This window comes from Triturus cristatus, chromosome 4_2 (assembly GCF_964204655.1).
Source record: "Triturus cristatus chromosome 4_2, aTriCri1.1, whole genome shotgun sequence".
NCBI lineage: Eukaryota > Metazoa > Chordata > Amphibia > Caudata > Salamandridae > Triturus > Triturus cristatus.
Genome location: NC_140586.1, coordinates 324,838,717 through 324,859,369, shown reverse-complemented (window position 1 = coordinate 324,859,369; position 20,653 = coordinate 324,838,717). Strand labels below are relative to the sequence as shown.

The window sequence follows — 20,653 nt, the reverse complement described above, 5'->3', positions numbered from 1 at the left end:
CTTAGTGCATGAGGTTAGAACATCCGTGGCTTTACATTTTTTCCCTATTGGGTTCTTGAAAGGCACCCCCGCGCTTAGGGGTGGGGTGCCGTTAGTGGCATTTTGGGCAAGAGGAAACAGTTTCGTTTCTCTCGAAGTGGTCAAGGGGAAGGTCGCAAGGAAATGCGAGAAGATAGGGAGGTGCGCTGGTGATCCCTCCCCGAAGCTATTAAAAGGTCCGGACTCAGGGGAGTAGCCCTCTTTGTCCTCTCGCCTCAGGGGTTTGCTGGAGGGTCGCAGCTGGTGCAGTTTTTCTGGAGCAGATTAGCTGGCCCTGCGACGCTTGCGGCGATCCACACAGGTGAGGGGTCCTCACGGCGTAGCAGGGCGGTTGGGGGCATGCAGGGCATTCCCTATTGGGTTCTTAATGCATGTGCTTCACAGGCCAAAGCAAGGCTCGGAGTTTCCAAAAAAGACTATTGAATGCATCGAGGTAATCCATAATACCGATGCACTCTCTATTTACATTACATTTTGACTTCATCTTGTATTTCCTACTGGTGTTTGTTTTTTCCATATGTTGTGTTTCTGTAGTTTTTTCATGCAACATATAACTCTTTTACATGAACCAATTTGCTGCTAGGCATCTATCTAGGTGAGCTCCTTTAGTGGGTGAGTGTTAATGACGGGGCATGAGTGAAAGCTCTGGATGTGGGTCTGAAAGTAGTGTGGATTTCTCACAGTGTCTGTCGGTGTGTCATAAAGGCATTCAGGTTTCATGCATATGCAAGTTCATGAAAAAAGAGGGCCCCTGAAACCAGGACAATGAGGCAGGAAAGCAGGGGAAAGGCAAAACCCAAACAGAACAAAAGACCTGCCTGCTCTGAAAAACAAGAAGGTAATGCCTCAAAAGAGAATTTCTAGCGCGCTGGGAAGTCGCAATGGAGCCTTGTGAACAGAAGAAAACCAGATAATATAATGTCAGAAAGCCAAGGACTATTTATTAGAAAAAAAATAATTACTTGCATATAAATGATGTCACAGTTTTAGACAACTCTAATCGTGCCAATTTGAATCACAAACTATCATATGGAATACAAACATTTCAATATAACTACAGTATGAATACTCACACATTCCATTCATCCTACAAATATTGCCCATCACACAACACATACAACACAAAATCAAAACACCTTTAGAAATTACAAGAACTGGTAACAGACACCGGATTCAAGGTGAAATGTGAACACACATGGAATCTCAAGGTACTGATTGGAACTCAATAAAAAGTACATAAATGGTTGTACAATCCCTAGAATGAAGGGAGCTAGGATAATATATATATGGCTGTGCAACAAACAATGGTTTTACATATATAGACAATAATAATATGGTTGCACCCTTTTTTGCCATTCAATGTCCATGGTCCTCGTGTTCAGTCCTGGGTAAGCGCCGACACGAGTTTCGGTGAACGATCAAGGGGGTGGTCACACTATTTGCAGGGGGCAAAAAAGATAAAAGCCAACCAGGGTGGCGTGAGAGGGTGGAGAAAAAAATAAAGGGGAACACAGGGTCAAGGGCGATCCCCCAACTAGGTTGCTCACTGAGGGGCAGATTTACAAGAAAGTGACACATCTGTAGAGATGCATCATTTTCCCGGCGCCAACATGCCAAATCCTTGCGTCACCGTGGATGCGCCGTATTTACAATACGGCGCACCATGGCGCAAGGATTGACAGATGCGTCAGAAATTCTGACGCATCTTTTGACGGAAAAGTCACGCATTGCTGGAGTCATGTCGCAAGCACGACGCAACTCCAGCAATGCTCAGGGGCGCCCTATGCCTAACATGCTGCGTCACTCCTTACGCCTGCTTCAAGCAGGCGCAGGGTTTTGACACAGCATGGACGTAAAAGTGACTCAGTGAAATCTTGTAGATTTCACTGCGTCACTTTTACAGGGCTTCCTGCGACGGCACGCCCACCCTGCATACATTAAACATGACGCAGGTTTAATGTGGTGCAGGGCTTCACAACATGACACATCTCCCTAGATGCGTCACGTTGTAAATCGGCCGCAACTTTTACGCTGCCGCTGCATCACAAAAGTGATGCAACAACAGTGCAAAAGTGACGCAAGGGGCTTGTAAATCTGCCCCTAAGGGTTTTCCAAAGGGGCAGGGGCACGCAGACCAATGAGAGTCCTGCCAGAGACAAACTCTTAAATGTCCAGAACCTGGAACGATACTCAAAAGGATGGGGATCCAGCAAAGGCTGCTGGGATCACAAAGCACGCACTAACACCTCCGACAGGTGTGGTCGAACAGAAGACAATCTTCAAAGTAATTAATTAGTTAAACAGCCAGAATACATAATTAATAAAATCCGAAGATGGAGCCAAGGCGGTCCAGGACAAAGAGACTGCGATATGCAATCCTTGGCCTTTCTGCAGAGCGCACAGAGCGATGATCACATATGTGATAATTGTATTTGTGATTTATGGCAAAGGTTATGGAAAAACGACACAGGCGTCATAATATTGACAGCGCCGAAGAAAATGCTCATTCTGTCTTTGAGAAAGGATACAATATTTAGACTTGCGTTCTTTCCAGTCATAATTAATGACACATTTATTTAATTTGGTGCTGATATATATAAGTCTTCTGATCAAAGCATGTTCACTTCTGTAATATTTAAGAGGGATTTAAAAACAGAGTGGACTGATAGAAGGTGTTGCTGCTGTCACAACGGGCAATCCTACAACTGATTGTTCTCTCTGGGCTTTTGTATTTATTTCTAGGTATCCTAATACTTTTGTCCAGCTCATTTCTCAACTCTTTCAGGTTCCTGCTGGACGCATTTGATTTGTAGGTTGATAAACTTGCACAGGGTGGCCCATGACTCTGGTAAAGCTTTATGCTTGTGACGGGTCCCTGTGTCTGAGATTAAGCTGTATTATCTAATCACTTTTCCGTATTACTACTATTTACCCTTTCAAGGTATAGCAAAGTGATTGAACCTGGTCGTAGCTCACTTTGCACATTTATACTTGGTTCTCGAAAGTGGCCCTTTCATTGACCATGATCCTGCGGGAATCATATTTTAGGCACGGACAAAAAAGCAAGAAGAGTGGAATCGCATTGTCAATTTTCTCCAGAATTTGGCATTTGGTGCCCTCAATGATGGAGAGTCCTGTTTCATTAGCAAATCCAACAGAGCTGCGGGCAGTTTGATGTTGTTGTTATTGGGGGGGAATTGATCACCAAAACAAATGTAATTGTATTGTATTGTAATTGCATTTATATAGCGCTTACTACCCTAATGAGGCGTCAGAGCGCTTTTGCAGCGAGTAACACGCTGCTCCGGAACCCATAAAGGATTAGTGGTGAATTAGTACAGTAAAATATTAAATTAATTTGAGTGGTGGACATGTTGGTCTGTTATTTGGCTTGAAAAGGATAGTGGAGGGATAGAAGAGGGAATGATTAAGAATTTATTTTGAGCTCATAGCAATAGTAGGAGGCTTGGGATCAATCAATCAATTAATCATGGGGTTGTTAAGTGTAGCTACTCACCCAAGAGGGCCTCATGGCTCTGAGGAGGGGAGAGCTCAGGTCCCAGATGTTCACAGCGATCCGTCGAAGAGCCAGGTCTTATGGTCCTTCGTGAACTTGGAAAGTGTCGGCGTCTGTCTGAAGTGGAGTGGAAGGGTGTTCCATGCGTCGGCCGCTAGGTAGGAGAAGGAGAAACCTCCTGTTCTGGTCTTCTTAATGCGAGGCACAGTTGCCAGGGAGATCTGGACAGCAGGAGGGAACATGGCGGCCGCGAGGTAAACGGTCGCGGACCGCCGGGTGAGAAAGGTGCTTATAATGTGCTTCGGCCTCCCCTCCCCCCATTCCACCCATCTGTGCCTAAAATTGAGTTTTATCCATTGAGGTTGAGACAGTTGAGACAAGTGGAGCTAAACCCAGTATGCTAGAAAGTAGCATTAGTGAAGGGGGGCAAAGGGGGAGTGAAACAGTGAGCAAACATGGCACCGAAGAGGTTCTTTTTCAGGTCAACACGCAAAACATGTTTAGTGTTTTGTCTACTCAGGAGGTAGATGACTGACCTGAGATGGGACCAGAACAAGAGAATTCGTCAACCCCGTTAAGTTGCTTCTCACAAGCTGAACCTTCAGTAACATCTCGACCCAACCCTGAAAACTTCAGATGCTCCATTGGCATTCATCCTTATGGGCCTCCGAGAGGAATTTAAAATGCGATTTGAAACATCAGAGGCAAACCAAGCCGATATTCAGGCCTCTTGCTCAGTGCTTGCACAAAAATTAGATGATGTGGTCGATCGGACAGGACAATTGGAGGTGGAAGTCAGCTCAATGCGAAACAATAGAACTAAAAACTCTAAAGGAGTAGAGGCTCTGATTAAAGAAAATGCCAACTTCAGAGATGACATGGAGCGAATAGAAAACCATTCCCGTAGGAATAATCTGAGGATTATAAATATACCTGAAGCTGAGGAAGGGTCAAACATAAAGGTTTTCGTGATAAAATTGTTAATGGAGACTGCTTTAAAGGATAGACTGGAAATCAACCTTGATTTGGAGATTCAGAGGGTCCATAGGGATCCATTTAAGAGAAACCTGCAGCGGCAAAAGCCAAGAAACATTTTGGTAAACTTCCTATCATACTCTGTCAAAGAGATTATTCTGCTCGCTGCCTTAAAAAATGGCCCCTACACAGTTCAGAAGTTGACGTTTAATATTAGATCAGACGTCTGCCATGCAACAGACCAGAAGCAATGGGAGCTGGGGAAAAGAATGGGGGCGCTAAATAGCCTTGGTGCTAAGGCTCAACTAAAATTTACAGCCACGCTCCGTGTTATGTGGAACAATCAAACGCGTAACATACGGTCTATAGACGAGGCAGACAGTCTGATAGACGGCATTAACAAAGGTGGGCGGCTTTGAGAAACAAAGCTGTTAAATATATTATCGTTAGTTTAAGGAAGAGCCAACACAGATCTGGAAAAAAAAAAATTAAGATGGGTACAAATAAAAATAAAATATATATATATATATATATATATGAAATACTTTTGATAACATAAAAAAGAGATGGCGGAGCGGGAGGGAGGGACGGGGGGGTGGGATTTTCACAGTTATCACAATTGTTTTGAAACAAGGCCTTACCTTCCCGGTGGCCCCAACAGGCCTATGCCTGTTGGGAGGGTTCCCATGGGAGGTTCAAGGGTGAAAGGGATCGGAATTGGGTACGGGGTGGGGAGCAGTGGGAAAAAACTAAAAATCAGTCCTTATTTCACAAATTATTAGGTTCCTTTTTTAGAAATATGAAGCAGAGATCCTCGGGTCCAAGTCCGTTAGATTACCTAAAAATAGATGGCCGGGAAGGACAATCATTTACAAATCACAATGTGGAATGTTAACAGTTTAAGAACAAAAAGCAGACAGGGTCTGGTAATGAGGTATTTGGAAGAATCACTAGCCAGTATTATTCAAGAGACCCATCTAACAGCGATAGAGAGCGGGGGGCTTTATAGAAAACAAAACTGGATAGAGAGCTATGTCGCTTCCAACCAATCGGAATATACAAAGGGAGTGGCGATAATAATAAGGAAAGGGTCAGGAGTTGAGATGACTTCTTCTAAAACTGATAGTTCAGGCAGATGGGTTATGGCCACTCTTAGAGGTATAGGCTTTGAAATTGTTTGCGTGGGCTTTTATGGACCCAACGTAGACGACCCCAAGTACATAGTAGATCTGCAACTTATGGTAGCTGGGGCAGCAGCACCGATAATATTAGGGGGGGACTTTAATATGTTATTAGACCCAGTATTAGACAGGTCTACCAGTAGGAGTGACGCCCAAAACCAAGGGACTAAAACAAGACAAGTTCTTAAGCATATGCTATCTGAATTGTGCTTGGTTGACTCCTGGAGGTATCTAATGCAAGGTAAAAGAGCATATACCTTCCATAGTAAAAAATACCGTCACTTTTCACGACTGGACTACTTGTTAGTAGACCGGGAGTTGGTAGGGAGCCTGAAAGAAGTATGTATACTCCCAGGACATATCTCCAACCATGCTATGGTTAGTATCTTACTGAAGGGTGTAAAAAAGAGGAATAATTTGAGATGGACATTAAAAAGGTCCATACTATCAGATTTAGATGTGACTGCTCGCTTGAAGGAAACCCCTCTAGAGTTTTTTCAGATGAACGCCCAATCAGCCCCAATAGGAGTTATTTGGGACACCTTTAAAGCCTATCTCAGGGCGGTACTACAAAGTTTGGTCTCCTTTAAAAATAAGGCTGAAAGGGCTGACTTAAAAAAATTGGAAGAGGAGATCGGGATATTGGAAAGAAGAGCGCATCAGGGAACATATAATATACAGCAAAGGGAGGAGATTCTGAAAAACCTCGAGGAAGTTAGGATGAATTATAAAATCAAACTAGACCTAAAATGTAGGGAAAGGTGTGCTACTGGGCGCATTCAGCATTTTGAGTACGGAGAAAAAGCCGGAGCACTTTTAGCTTGGAATCCAAGGCTGAGAGAACTAGAAACCACATCGGTGAGTTGATAATTAATCAGGAGGAAACTCCTTCAAACAAAGAAGAAGAAAAACAGGAGAATTTGGTCTCCCTCTTTTCTGAGTTATATACCGACTCAGTGCGGTAAGAGGAAGAGGTATCGAAATGCTGATTAAATAATGTAGGCCTTCCAGCTTTAACAACTGACGGTAGGAATAAACTTGATACTCCCATCACAGAAGGGGACATTAGAGAGCAGCTTAAACGCATGACAAATGGCAAAGCTGCGGGGCCCGACTCTATACCAATTGAAGTCTACAAATTGTTAGTAGATGAGATAGTGCCAGAAATGAAAGCTCTTTTTAATTCAGTTTACAGAGAGGAAGGGTCGACCCCGAGGTCCTGGAGAGAGGTTATAATTACATTGATTTTAAAACCAGCCAAAGACCCGAGGAGGGCTGATTCATATCGCCCGATCTCATTACTGAATACAGACCACGAAATCTACATGGGTATCTTGGCAGGCCGATTGGCCGAGGTAGCCCCTCAACTAATCCATATGGATCAGAAAGGTTTTGTTCCAAAGCGACAAATACAGGATCTCACACTGTCATTGATTGGAACAATAGATTTAGCAGTTGCCCAATCGATTCCGCTGGCGGTAATCACCATAGATGCCACCAAGGCATTTGATCGTGTTAGCTGGGGGTTTCTATGGGCTGTTTTAGATACCATGGGTTTTAGTCGAGACTTCATAAGGGCAATGCAAAAGCTGTATGAACATCCCACGGCAAAAATTCTTATAAATGGTACTTTGACAAGGAGCTTCGAGATCCATAGAGGGACATGGCAGGGTTGCCCCCTGTCTCCACTCCTTTTCGATTTATATATAGAACCCCTGGCATACTTGTTGAGAGCTGATGATCAAATTATCCCCATACATCAACTTCGTCACATAGTAAAATTGCACTTTATGCGGACGATCTAATAATATACACTTCTGACCCAGCCCAAACATTAATTAGAATGGAACAATTGACAAATGAATATGAGGTCCTTTCAGGTTATTTAATAAACTTATCAAAGACAGAAGTGATGTGTTGGAATATGGAGGACTGGGGCGGTAGAAGATGTAAAGAGATGAGATATTTGGGAATAGTTATTACAGATAAAATCGAAGAGATCCCTTTCTGCAATTTGAAACGAGTCATGAAGGAGATGGAGAAGCAACTAACTACGTGGAAAAAATTACCCCTGTCCATTTACGGGAGTGTGAATCTGATTAAAATGTCTGTCCTACCAAAGTTAACATATCTTTTTAATGGTATACCTCTCAGTTTTTCTAAAGAAGAAATAAATAAAATCCAGGGTAAAAATTCGAGTTTCATCTGGGCATCCCGGAGTGTGCGCCTGTCATTGAAAAAATTACAGAGCAGCCTTAAAAAGGGTGGGTTAGCACTGCCTGACCTCAAACTTTACTGCATGGCCTTCCAATTCAAAAATATCCGTATGCTGGTAGGGGAGCCCACGAGCAGTACATGGGGGTTAATACTTAGAGAAATGGTTAATGATTTGAGCCCTAAAGCATTCTTATACAAATTCAGAGCCCAATTTCTTTTTTAAAAAGTGAGGCTAAAAGTCCTAAAACCTGCATTGAAACTATGGCTCACAGTGAAACGATTATTAAAGATCGGCTACTTTTTGTATTTTTCTCCAATTTGGGAATCTCCTGGAACACCAGAGTGTATGAAAGACGCTTTGAGTCTGTCACTAAAACAGGCAGGAATAACTAATTGAGGGGATCTCTTATCAGAAGATGGAATGATTCCGTGGGAGGCATTAAACAATAGGACAGGCAATAAGCTATCCAGGTTTAAGTACTTGCAGCTCACCTTATGGTCCTCCACTATTGCAGAGGAGGTGAGGGGCAGTTGGGATTTTGAAGCCTCATTACAGGATATAAACACAGGCACTAAAGAAGTGGCAAAATTGTACGGACAGTTCTTGGAGGCGGAACAAAATAAATTGAAGGCCCCCTCGGATATCTGTACACTACAGGAAGGTTGTATACAATCTTTGTGGATGGAATCTTTGAAAACCTTATATGCCTTTGTATCACCGGCTAATTTTAAACGTCATCACTTTTTTGTCATCCACAGGATATATTGGACTCCACAAAGATTAGCTAAGTTCGTATTGCAACTGGTCCCCAGCTGTAAGAGGTGTAATCTCTTAAGGGCCAACGATGTCCATGTTTTTTTACTTGCCCAGGTATTTGAGAATTCTGGAAGAATGTTGAAATCATTATAAGGGCTATTTTAACCGAGAACAATGTCCTGACTGAAACACTGGTGTTTTTTGGGGTAGATAGTGTCTCCCGACAGGTTTTGAGCAGCAAGCAAAGGGGCCTACTATTTTATCTGCTGCTTTTGGCAAGAAGAGAGATCTGTATAAGGTGGTTAGACCCCTTGCCTCCCCACCCGGTAGCCTGGTTAAATACATTAAATTGGACATGTAAATTAGATATTAAATGTAACCCACACAGGCCAAAAGAGTTTTGGACGGACTACTTGAAGTGGTTAGTATAGGGTTTTAACTTAAAAGCTTTTTGGCTGGTCCTGAATCTGGAAACATGGTCCAATGATTACATCATGCCATGGACTCAGTGGAGGTGGACCCCGCTCGCTCCTTATAAGACCAGTGCTGTGGAGGCCAAGAGTCCGAACCTGCATGGACCACAGATGGATCGAGGGTGTACGCAAATGGTTCAGAATGCAGTAGCCATGGTGATATGAGGACTATGTTAAAAAAAAAAAAATAAACGTTGCCAGGGAGATTTGGGCTTAGCGGAGGGGTCTTTGGGGTGCGCGGAAAGAGAGGCGGTAGTTCAAGTATGCAAGTCCGGTGTTGTGGAGGCCTTTGTGGGTGTGGGTGAGAAGCTTGAAGGGGATCTCTTCTCGATAGGGGGCCAGTGTAGTGTCCGCAGGTGTTGGGTAATGTGGCAGTGGCGCAGTAGGTTAAGGACTAGTCTGGCGGAGGCATTCTGGATGTTCTGCAGTCTGCAGGTGAGGTTCTTATTGATTCCGGCGTAGAGAGTGTTGCCGTTGTTGAGTCTGCTGCTGATGAGGGTGTGGGTGATGGTTTTTCTGTGTTAGAGGGGGATCCATGGAGGTATTTCGTAGGAGTCGGAGGGTGTAAAAGCAAGAGGATGAGACAGCATTGATTTGGCAGTCAATTTTGAGTTCATAATCCAGGAAGATTCCGAGCTTGCGTGCATGGTCCATGGGGGCGGGCGGATGAGTAGAAGGGAGGTGGAGAGGGAAGAGTCAGAGGGAAAGGTTTAGAAAAGCTTGTTTGGGAGATCTGAATAGTAAAATCAATGAATCAATCAGGGGCTTTTAAAGCACGCTACTCACCCGTAAGGGTCTCAACACGCTAGGGGGGATGAGCAGCTCTCTGGGTCAGTTGAAGAGCCAGGTCTTGAGGCTCTTCCTAAAGGTGTGCAGGGTAGGGGAACATCTGATGTTGACTGGGGGTTTGTTCCAGGCTTTGGCTGCAATGTAGGACAAGGCTCTTCCACCTGCTCTGGTGCTGCGGTTGTGCGGGGTCTCTGCTAGGGCGAGGTTGGCGAAGCGGAGGTTTCTTTTGGGTACGTGGAAAAAGATTCTTTCGTTAAGGTACTTGCGTCCGATATTGTGGAGGGATTTGTAGGCGTTGGTGAGTAGCTTGAAGGTTACTCACTTGTCGACAGGGAGCCAGTGGTGGCCTTGCAGGTGTTGGGTCATGTACTCGTGTCGTGGGGTGCCGAGGACGAGTCTGGCTGTGGTGTTCTGGATGATCTGGAGTTTGTGTAGCAGGGATTTGTTGATTCCAGCTTAGCGGGCATTTCCGTAGTCCAGTCTGCTATTTATGAGTGCGTGGGTGAGGGTCTTTCTGGCTTCACGGGGGATCCACTTGAAGGTCTTGCGGAGGATGCGGAGGGAATTGAAACAGGTGGAGTTGACGGCGTTGATTGGTGAGTCATGGTGAGGGAGGAGTCTAGAATGATGCTGAGGTTCCGGGCATGGTTTGTCGAGGTGAGTGGGTTTCCGAGGGCAGAGGGCCACCAGGAGTTGTCCCAATCGGTGGGTCCCAGGATGAGGTCTTCAGTCTTCTCCGAGTTGAGCTTTAGGCAGCTGTTACTCATCCAGGCTGCAACGTCCTTCATTCCTTCCTGGAAGCTGAGTCTTGCGTCTTTGGGGCTCTTCGTGAGGGAGAGGATGAGATGGGTGTCATCAGAGTAGGATTCTATGCTGAGCCCATACTGTCTGACGATGGCAGCGAGGGGGGCCATGTAGATATTGAAGAGCGTAGGCTGAGTGATGATCCTTAGGGTACTCCGCAGTTGATCTCTGTGGGTTCGGAGAGGAATGGTGGGAGTCTAATCCTTTGAGTCCTGCCGGCAAGAAAGGAGCGGATCCAGTCGAGGGCGGTTCCCCGTATGCCAGCGTCATGGAGTCTGGCTGCAAGAGTGCGGTGGGAGACGGTGTCGAAGGCTGCGGAGAGGTCTAGCAGGATGAGGGCCGCGGTGTGGCCATGGTCAAGCAGCATGCGGATGTCGTCGGTGAAGGCGAGGAGGGCGGTCTCGGTGCTGTGGTTGCTGTGGAATACAGCCTGGGAGGAGTCGAGGATGATGTTCTCTTTGATCAAGGTGGTCAGCTGGGCATTGACAAATTGACTTTGGCTGCGAAGGGGAGGAGAGAGATGGGTCAGAAGTTTTTCAGGTCCGTTAGGTCAGCCGAGGGTTTCTTTACATCAGTCCACTTCCAGATGTCGGAGAAGATGCCGAATTCGAAGGTGGCATTGAGGGTGCGCCGTAGTTCGGGCGCAATGCCGGCGGTGGCTCTGTGGAAGATGTGAGGAGGGAAGGGGTCCGTGGGGGTTCCTGAGTTGGTGCTGTTCATGGTCGCGGTGGTGACTTCGGTGGTGACCGGTGTCCAGGTAGTGATGGTGGGCTGTCTGTTGTTGCTGGAGGGAAGGGTGGTTTTTGGAGTTTGTGCGCTGAAGTTGTCATATAGGGCCTTGATTTTCAGGTGGAAGTAGGGGCCAAGCTTGTTGCAGAGGTCCTGAGTTGGAGGTATTCTGTCATGGCATTCTTGTAGATGGTCTGGTCTTTGGTGGTTTTGCTATTTCCCCATCGTTTTTCGAGACGTCTGCAGGAGCGTCTGGCTTCTTGAAGGTCGGTTGTGATCCAGGCGGCTTTCAGGGGCCGTTGTCTGTCAGGGTGGCGTAGTGGAGCGAGTTTGTCTGCGCAGCTGTTGATCCATCGGTGTAGTTCCATGGTTGTAGTGTGGGTGTCGGTCATTGCGGAGGGGGGGTAGTGGATGAGGGTGGAGTTGAGGAGCTCCTCTGTGATTTTGCTCCAGTTCCTTCGTGGCAAGCGCGTGGGGGGCTTGTGTGCAGTAGTGGTGCTGCAAGAGAAGTGTACGCAGTGATGGACTGTCCAGAAGGGCTGCGAGGTGTGACTGAAGTGGATGTTTGTTCCTCCTACAAAGATGGGGTCGAGGATTTGTCTGGCCTTGTGGGTGGTGACGAGCTGATTCAGTCCGAGGTTGGCGAGTTTGTCCAAGAGGGCGGTGGAGTCGGGGTTGTTGCGGTTGTCGAGGTGGAAGTTCAGTTCTCCGATGAGCACATAGTCCGTGGAGGTGATGGCGTGGGATGCGATGTGGTCTGCAATGGTGGTGGTGAAAGGGGCACGAGGCCCGGGGGGTCTGTAAGCGAGGGTGCCACGCAGCATTGTTCTGGGTCTGGTCTGGATACGGAAGTGGAGGTGTTCGGTGTTGGAGAGGGAGTCGCTCGTGCTGGAGGTGGTAAGTCGGAGGGAGCTCTTGTGTGCAATGACGAGTCCTCCTGCTGGGCAGTGGGGGCAATCCTTCCTCTAGATCGTGTAGCTGTCGGGAATGGCAGTGGTGATGTTGGTGGCGGAGGCGGCATTTGTCCTTGTTTCCGTGAAGAAGGTGACGTCTGGCGAGTGGGTGTCAAGGAGGTCCCAGATCTCCACGGCGTGTCTGTGCAGTGAGCGCATGTTGAGGAGGATGCATTTCAGGGCTTCTGTGGTGCGGGTGTCCTGCATGGGTGCGGAGATCTTGGGGGTGCTGTGGATGGTGAAGGAATGTCAGCAGTGTCGGCAGGAGAACTGGCCGTGGGTGGAGTTTGGCATCGATAGCTGGCAGTTGTTGCTCCTTCCGGGGTTGAGTGCGAGGAGGGCAGCTGGGTTGTAGCGGTGGAAGGTTGGAGAACCAGGGTCCCTGGCGTTGGTCGAGGTCGGGTCGCGGAGTGGCACAGATGGGCTTGCCTTTAGTGCACCTTCGGCGCGATGATGCAAGGAGGGTTAGAGTAGGGAAGAGTCTAGAAAGGGTTTTTTGGGGATCATAGGAGAGGTATGGGGTTTAGGATAAATGAGAGAGTGGAGGTAGAGGATATATTGATAGAGGTATAGGTTGAGAAATAGGGTATGTGCCCGTGTACAGCGCTGTAATGGCCACAATGAGCTCTCTCTGTATTACTTCACCAGTTTTAATCAAAGGATGTTATGGTCAATGCCATCAAAAGCAGCCCTGTAATCAACAAACCAGGCATAAAGTGGCAGCGATGTAGTTTCTCAAGCCTTAGCTGCCAAATAGGAAAGAGTGCTAGAGTTAGCCATAGTGGAAGAATTTGGTCTGAACCCCATCTAGTCTTGAGGTATGATGTTATTCTCACTGATCCAATCCTCCAGGTCATTCACAATCACTTTTGCTGAAGCTGTACCGTCAACATCCAGTAAGGCAATCAGCCTGCAATTTTCCGGACAGGAATCCTCTACCTCTTTATGCATAGGATGCAAAATGGAGCCTTTCCATGAGTCCAATATGGCTGATGTTCAAATACATGCATTGAACAAGCTACACATATAGGGAGTCCAGTAATCCCAGTCTTCATCAAAGATGTTGCCTGGTAGGCCATTTGGACCAGAGGCCCCATCCTTCTGAATGCTCTTCAAAATACTTTTGGTCTTCTTTTCAGTTACTGTTATTCGGGACTCCTCCAAGTCTTCTAGGTTATTTTCAAGTGCCTTCTTTCCAGAGTCCCTGGTTTTATCAAGGTCAACGTAGAGTTTTGTTACAACAGCCACCCATTCATTCGCCGAAACGGCGTTCTCCTTGTGGGTTCTGCGTGTGAGACTGTTTCTGCATCCCCAAACTTCCTGGGTCCTGCTGGGCACATCAAGAAAGTGAGTAATTTTACCCATGTACTGTTTACCTGATTTTGAGAAAGGTGCGGCCAGACATCCTACTGCCAACTGACACATAGCCTATTGCATTTCATGACTGCTGAACCAAAAATAAGTGACATTTTGATAACATTTGAGAATTTTATAGAAGGAATCCACTGGCGATATTTTTCCTACATAATTAGGGAAACCCACCTTTGAATGTAAATAAACAAGATGAATGGTGGATGTGTATGGACAATTATGGACCTGACCAGAAATAAATCTGGGTTGCAAGTCATGCACTATACACATGCACTTACATAACACTACACACCCAGTATGCTCCGTAGAATGTTTGGCAATACTTTATGAATTTCTTGCAAAGAAGCAACAAGATCCTTAAGTCACATAATGTACAAAAAAGGCAACACCCCCCCAAAAATTAACAGAGATCACAAGCCACATACCACATAAGATACATTTTAAAGGCTGGACCATCTGTCTTGATGAGTTCACATGGTGTAGAAGGACTGGTCTTTAAGAGATTTGCGGAGACGTCATTCCAGATATTTTTAGGCTGGATTTCTGGACAGGAAGAATAGAGTAGTTTCCTTAAAAAACACCTTTGTCCCTGAGTCAGTCAGAATACTTAGGAAATGGCATGCGGAGCCACCCCATTGCTGTTCCCCTCTAAGCTATGTTGGCCGCATTACACAAAAAGCTTTTCCTGGTGGAAAGCTGCACCTTGAATAGACCCAGAGGCTAGTAAGTAGGATCCATAGCATAGACTGGTGCTGCATATCTAGAAGCTCTTCGGAGAAGTAATTGTATGTTCAGAAACAGGGTCACGCAGAAACAGTAGAAACATGTCTTTTTCAGGACCCTAAAAACATCTTTATGATGACACTAAAGAGAAAGAGATAGATTCACTTTGAAGTAGGAAGAGAGGGAGAGATGTTTAGATAGAGAACTAAAGTTGCTTTGTGCCTTCAAACGTCTCTGGTTTAAAATGATGCATTTGAAGAACTAGTGCACAACTCGCAGAATGGGCCGTCAATGCTTTTTAGAATTCATAAATGGGGAATTACCAGGTAACATACTTTTGCATCTGGGTGCTCCTGGATACACATTCACTAAACCTGGAACGTGTTAGTAAATCATACAGAACAGATAGATTAAAAAGGCTTCTACTGTTATTGGCGCTCTATGCTTCGGTAATCTTGAGAGTAAATTTGTGGCGAGACCTTGACTTTGCACTAAGTTATTTTTTAATGTTCTTGGATAGAGTATTTGAGGTTTAGCAGATGCATATTAGGTGCTCTTGGAATTGATGTTGGTTCACATACATCGGACCTTTTAGAAAAAATATAATGTGGGACCAGAGCATGTATGTATATTGCATGAAACCATATAGGCATGCTGAGGCAGGTTTAGCTTCTGAATACGTTTGAACCCAGTGTAAGGAATAGTTTTATTGTTTTCATATCCCTGAACATGGCTTTTAGTACATTGTTTTTGAGTTATCCATTTTTTCAGAGGTAGGGACTGCTGGTGGTTCTGTTTAGGAACTCTTTGTAGCACCTGACGAGGCACACTTCATGATTGCTTCCTCTTTGTTTTCAGGCATTCATTCTCTGTATGCCATTCTGCAGTGGTGGTTCAGTGCAGCTTGAGTACATATGCTTCAAATGTGATGAATGATATTGTGTTATTCTGATATTACAAACTGGTTGTTTGTCTGGTGTGTTGTTGTGAATTGGCTATCCTCTTTTAAAACTAAAACGGAAACAGCCCTCAACAGTGTAAACTTATAAACACTGAGAAACATCTGCACAACCACAAATGAGAGAGAATTAGTCATTTTGTTTTCTTTCTGAAGGGACAAAAACAATGTAACTTTGTCAGATATGTTAAGAGCAAGAAAGACTGGTATAAGAATATTGAGAAAATCGGGGAATACTAAAATTATATTTGATCTTTTGGCAGTGTTTAAGTCTTTCATTGATTGGTGAAATGGTTGGTCCAGAATAATCAATATGTACTATCATATTTACCCACAGACACAGAATGGGAAAACCTTTTCGTACATCATTCTTCTTTTCCAACAAGTCACCTTTGATAGCAGGTAGTCTGCAAAACAGTGCTGGCTTTAAACATGAAATGCAAGGTGTAGTGACAGGTATCCATAAAAAGAAATCTGTCACCAAGCGCATGGGTTGGTGGTGAAAAATGACACAAAACTTTCCATATATCAACAAAATGCATAGCTGCAAGGTGTCCCATTGTTATTTGTGATACCTTCAGCTAATCCTGGCTTTTTGCCCACATGACCGTTACTGCTTGTGCTTTGAACCCATAGTTACCATGTAACAGCAGATTTTCAAGTCTCAGAATACAATGCAATGTCTGTTAAAAGGGCGGGACTGACTTAAAGGGAGCCTTTTGCCATGGTGACACTTCGTAGCTATGAATGTTCACACAACAGCATCACCACCATTTTAATGTAGTTAGGCAAAGAGTGTAGAAAAGCAGGGTTGAGCATGCTTAAAGCTTCAAGTTTCAGGTACCGTAGAATGCAGGGCTACAAATTAATCAGGTGTAGTTCAAAATGTTAAGCATTTCATGAGGTACTATGCTATTGGCAGGATTAACCACCCCTACAATGCAATAATATTCAGTAAGAAATAGGTAAATGACCCCCAACAGTCATCAGGAATCTGTTTATTAAAACATTTGAATATAACCCTCTTACTTTTGCAATCCTTTAATAGTCCTGTAAACCAGACAGAGTGAGAGAGGTAATGAAATGCGAGAGAGTGTAATAAGATCTGGGGAGAGGAGTTGGCCTAACGGCTAGGGCGCTCGACTTCGGATCTGGGGAACTGGGTTCGAGTCTCAGTAATGACGCTGAACATCCTGTGATTTGGGGCAAATCACTTAATCTCCCCTTGCCTAACAAAAAAATGAATGTGTGTACTCATGTAACGTAACTGGTGCTATGTAAAGCGCTCTGATACCTGATTGGATTCGGGTCAAATTCGCGCTACATAAAACTCTGCAAAAACAGAAAAAATGTGCAGTACACAGACTTCCTATGCTTAAAAGAATATCACAAGGTAATTGGACACACTGCCAATGGGAAGGCGCTACATACCCTGCTTTACCTCGCCTTTAAATTAAATATATGCTTTAAAACAATCCCTGTAAACACTGGAAAAACACAGTTTTGGTACATTTTGGGGGTTAGGCAGTTGAATAAACACTGATTTAATAAGGTTTGGAAAACACTGAGAAAACACCAATGAAAACCACTCAAATAACCACTGCGAACAGGACAGGCTAGCTGTGACTGAGCTTGCATATTTGAAAAAGCTTTAAAAGGATATAATGTTTATTTACGTATGTTTAAGTTTGCATAACTAGGCATTGAGTTAACAGAGCTAGGCCTCACATTGCCATACAGACATGCACTTCTGAAATTACAAAAGAAACGTTTTATTCTTCATGTTTGCAAGGCTGCTGGAGCTCTTTTCTATGAACAGAAAACAGTTGAAATAGGACCAGTTTCATGGTGCAGCTTCTTGTACTGTATGTAACTTGTTCTTCGAAAGAAAGCCATGCCCGAGAGGTTCTCGTAATGTTGCAATAATCAAGTCTATTGCTGCCTCTATGTTTCTTCATTTTAGATGGTTTCTTGTTTAAACATGCAATGTAATTTCCCTTGTATGTAGGGTAAAGGGTATAATGAATTATTTAAACTAGGTTGCCCTGTAGAATAGTACTTAACACAATTTATGTGATGTTGATTGGTTTATGTCATGTAACTTTATTAGGTCATCCCTCTGCCATTTCACACCATGCTGAGAGTGTGGTTTCCTACTCCTCAGAACCTACTAATTTTGCCTTATTTGGGATGTGTGCCAGACCTTTCTTGCCTTTTAACCTGAGCAGTCCAAATGTCGGATTGTCATTTGATCTCATACTTAGACTTTTTCTCTTGATTTATGAACTATGTTGATTTAAACTGACTAACCACCTCTGTAATGATTCTTAATTTTGAATAAACCTTTATGGTTCTGACTTTTAATACTGTCCTGTATTTTGTTTCACTATTTGCCTTGTGCTATCGTCCTTTGGAACTCACTTGGGTCCGATCTTGCTCATTGGCCCATTGATAATTAATAGGCGCAAAGCGTTGACAGTAAGATGTCATACTGGGATTCAATGCACTGCATGAGTTGTGGCAGTGTAGTTGATGGAAAATACTAACTTTCCTTCCTAACATTGAATTGATGGATATTTCTGACATTGGTGTTCATGAAACTATTCACTTCAAATGACTTATTTCTTCAAAATAATCTAATGATTTCTGCGTAATCCTTTAACACTAAGATTCATAGACAGATTCAGAGGGTTCAGGAGCACTAAGAGGCTAAAAGGCAAGATGTTTTTAGCCATTATTGGTTGTATCTATTACAATTATATTTTTGGCCAGGATGATAGTAAGTATTGGTACATAATTAGCATGTCAGATGTGAAATGTGCCCCATGTGCTTGTCTGATGCCCTGATTATATTTCCATTATGTAAAAACACAGATTCCCACAGAGCTTAATTTGTACCAGGGGTTGCATGTGATGGGCACTGGCACTAATTTTTGGAAACCGGGTTTTATGTTACCAGACATTAATGTAGAGCAATGAAAGCAAATTCAAAAAGAGAGAAAGGAAGATGAGAGTCGGGAAACACCGTGAAAGAGGGAAAACAGGGATGAAAAATACCCTGTAAGAGTGAGATAAAGAGACACGAAGTGCAGGGCGGTGGAAGAAAGATGCTTTAAGGTGGAATCAAAACTAGGCTGCCTTGGTATTCAGCAACCCTGCAATAAGCAGTGCTGGAAGCGGTCACCTAAGAAGAAATTTGGGCCCCTGCATATTTTGTTTTATAACCTAAGCACTGCTTGCACAGCCACTCATATCACGCTGTGCAGGTTGGTATTGTAAATTAATTTCATAGACACACTGATGTACTAACAGTTCTTAGATTAGAACTAAGATTAGAAACAAGTGTAGCCTTCAGGATGCATGAGTAGGCACGCCATGAACAAGAGTTTCAGCAATTTTAATAATGTATGGGAGCGTTGGAGGGGGCTGTTGCTGCTTTAAAACAATCCCCCCTGCAGAGCTTTGAAGGGTTCCCATTGTTTTCTATAATGCCCTGATACAGCGGCCATGGCAGTGGTGCTGTTGCTCTAGTTCAGTTTTAATTTTTGTAGAGGGTGACAGACTACATCTCCTTAATGGGGAAGGTGAGCAAGGGAGGCCACTGCAGCCACTGAGGTGCAGGGGGTCCCACAAACTTTCAGGGCACCACCAACCCTTCACGGCCCCCATTCAGCTCATGGCCAATGAATATCTGTGAGATAGGGGAGTCTCGAGAGCCCCTCTTCACATTCTGCAGAGGGGCCGCATCATTTCATGTTATGCCACTGTAGTGGAAGCCTGGGTCAGCTGCAAAATATGCAAACTTTAGGCTCCTATCCTGCCTCCTCTGCTCTTGGTCCGAGGCTACCTGTTGTCAGGGCCAAACTGGCCGGTGCGGGAACCAGGCGTTACCCGGTGGGCCACCAGGGTGGGGGCCGGTTTTGGACACCTGGCTGCAATATCGGCCCCCTGTAACAAAAACAGCTGCAGTGATTCACACGCGCACCCATACCCCCTCACCCGCACCCTCTCTGTGGCAGGTCGGACTCAATTGCCAGGGCCTGTTTGCGTTCACAGTCCGTCCCTGTCTGTTGTCCTCTGTCGATCTATACTATACCTTAGAGGCAAACCAGCGGCATTGGCAGCAATAATGGATCCTGCTGCAAGCTCTGATCATCCACTGTGGGATGGTAGGAGCCAATCAGGAGAGGAACGCATTAGTCTGGCTGCAATAGGCCAAAAAGATCGATTTGGCAGCTGCTGGCTGTGCTGACAGTGATTCTCCCTTATTGTGTCAGTGCATTTGCGTCAAACACTTTTCATTTAATGGAATTACAAGGAGGCTACTTCATTAGTTATAGGGAGGGGATGTCCATAGTTAAGAAAGAAGCCTTTTTGCTGGGTTGCAAGTGACATTCCCCTTTGTCTTTTGCATGAAGCAAGGGGTTCATTTAATATTCGTGGGTGACCTGCAAACTGCAAAATATAGATTCTCACCTGCCTGAAAGGGTTCACTGACAAAACATCAATGTCGAACATATCAATGTAAAAAAGAGTAGGGAAAGTGTTGGAAAGCAGAGGGGTAACAATTACTATTCCCACTCCAGTGAGTGCAACAGTAGGGAAAGTGTTGGATAGCGGAGGGATAAAATGTACTATTACAACTCCAGTCAGTGCAACAGTAGGGAAAGTGTTGGCTAGCGGAGGGGTAAAAATTACTATTCCCACTCCAGTGAGTGCAACAGTAGAGAAAGTGTTGGATAGCGGATGGTTAAAAATGACTATTCCCACCCCAGTGAGTGTAACATTTGGGAAAGTGTTGGATAACAGAGATGTAAAAATGACTATTCCCACTCCAATGGGTGCAACAGTAGGGAAAGTGATGGATAGCGGAGGGGTAAACATTACTATTCCCACTCCAGTAAGTGGAACAGTAGGGAAAGTATTGGATAGCGGAGGGATAAAATGTACTGTTCCCACTCCAGTGACTGTAACAGTGGGGAAAGCGTTGGATAGTGGAGGGGTAAAAATTACTCTTCCCACTCCAATTACTGCAACAGTGGGGAAAGTGTTGGATAGCGGAGGAGTAAAAATTACTATTCCCACTCCAATAAGTTCAACAGTAGGAAAAGTGTTGGCTAGCTCAAGGGTACAATTTACTATTCCAACTCCAATGAGTGCAACAGTA

General features: G+C 44.7%; 1 long non-coding RNA gene across 2 annotated transcripts in view; it reads left to right on the top strand.

Moving 5' to 3' along the window:
• The first annotated feature begins 247 nt into the window (after positions 1–247).
• Positions 248–20,653, top strand: part of LOC146833804 (uncharacterized) — a 275,838-nt gene continuing 255,432 nt past the window's right edge. For both annotated transcript variants that reach the window (XR_014960618.1, XR_014960619.1), the window contains exon 1: positions 248–340. This is a non-coding gene — a long non-coding RNA (uncharacterized LOC146833804). The remainder of the gene's footprint in view (positions 341–20,653) is intronic.